Below are 1891 nucleotides of genomic sequence, written 5' to 3' on the forward strand. Positions count from 1 at the left end.
GAGGCATTTGGATGGGTATATGAATAGGAAGGGTTTGGAGGGATATGGGCCGGGTGCTGGCAGGTGGGACTACATTGGGTTGGGATATCTGGTCAGCATGGACGGGTTGGACCGAAGGGTCTGTTTCCATGCTGCACATCTCTATGACTCTAAACCATCCCTCCCACATTCTCCTCCATCACATTGCTACTCCAGAGAATATGTAGATTGAAGCCACCCATAACACATGCTGTACCTTTGCTGCATGTATTCCTCATTTCCTGTTTGATACCATCCCCCAGCCTCACAACTACTGTTTTGTGATCAGTACACTACTCTCACTAATGTCTTTCTCCCTACGGCAGCCCCACCCATACAGATTCCACACCGTCCAAGCTAATGTCCTCCCTTACTATTCTGGTAATCTCCTGCTTAACCAGCAACGCCTCCCCACCTCCCTTTCCTTTCATAGAACATAGAACATTACAGCGCAGTACAGGCCCTTCGGCCCTCGATGTTGTGCCGACCTGTGGAACAAGGTCATCTAACCTACACTATTCCATTCTCATCCATATGTCTATCCAATGAACATTTCAATGCCCTTAAAGCTGGCAAATCTACTACTGTAGGGCGTTCCATGCCCCTACTACTCTCTGAGTAAAGAAACTACCTCTGACATCTGTTCTATATCTATTATCCCTCAAGTTAAAGTTATGTCCCCTTGCGGTAGCCATCACCATCTGAGGAAAAAGGCACTCCCTGTCCACCCTATCTAACCCTCTGATTATCTTATATCCCTCTATTAAGTCACCTCTCAACCTTCTTCTCTCCAACAAAAACAGCCTCAAGTCCCTCAGCCTTTCCTCGTAAGACCATCGCTCCAGACCAGGCAACATCCTGGTAACCAATTTTGTTTTGTCTTTCCTGAAAATTGGATACCCCTGGGCATTGAATTCTCATTCTTCATTCCCCTGGGTCTGATAGATCGGTGATGGAGCACACCCCTCCAACATTATCTGAACCATTCTCGAAGACGTGACATCCCTTTATAAATTACATTGAAACAGACGTGTCGGCAATACTGACCAGGGTGTTTATAAAGCCAGGGGGGCTGGGTTTGGTGGGCTGGGGGCCCCTGGGGGGAGGAAGTTTGATAAGTGCGGGTTTTAATACTGATGCTGCTGTGGTTGGGATCCTCAGTGTGGGATGAGGCGAGTGGTGGAATTTAATTCAGTTTAGTTTAATTTCAATTTAATTTGAGTTAAGCTAATTCAAGGTGATTTTATCTAATCTGGCTCATTCTAAATTGGATGAGGTTGGTCTAATGTAATCTGGGTCTGCCTGAGCTCATTCGCAAAGTACTGTTACTTATTGAATCTCAACGTCGAGAGATTGTTCTGTAATATTTTCTGTGACTGTTTTGGTGTGTTCTATAGAGTAGTAGGGAATTTCCTGTTAACGTGTTTGTAATGTAAGATTGTTATATTGTCTCTCTTTTTTTGTATTTTTTATAATTTTATAGAAGAATAAAAACTTTTTCAAAGAAAAAGAAATATTTTTTAAAAAGTGAGTTATCTTGAGAATGTAATTTCAAAGAAGTTCTGGGGTTTACATATCAAAGACCAGAAACCAGCAAATCCCATTCTAAAAAATGGAAGTTTTATCTAAGATTGTTTATTGTATCACAACCCATGACCCTGGACTCCTTTGGCTGTAAATTCTGTGTCTCACAATCTTATTCTTCACAACCACCTGATGAAGGAGCGTCGCCCCGAAAGCTAGTGTGCTTCCAATTAAACCTGTTGGACTATAACCTGGTGTTGTGTGTGATTTTTAAATTTGTCCATCCCAGTCCAACACCGGCTCCTCCAAGTCACACTCATTCATACACAAACAGACACACCGACGCACA

The sequence above is a fragment of the Chiloscyllium plagiosum genome, chromosome 48 (assembly GCF_004010195.1).
Source record: "Chiloscyllium plagiosum isolate BGI_BamShark_2017 chromosome 48, ASM401019v2, whole genome shotgun sequence".
NCBI classification, from domain to species: Eukaryota; Metazoa; Chordata; class Chondrichthyes; order Orectolobiformes; family Hemiscylliidae; genus Chiloscyllium; species Chiloscyllium plagiosum.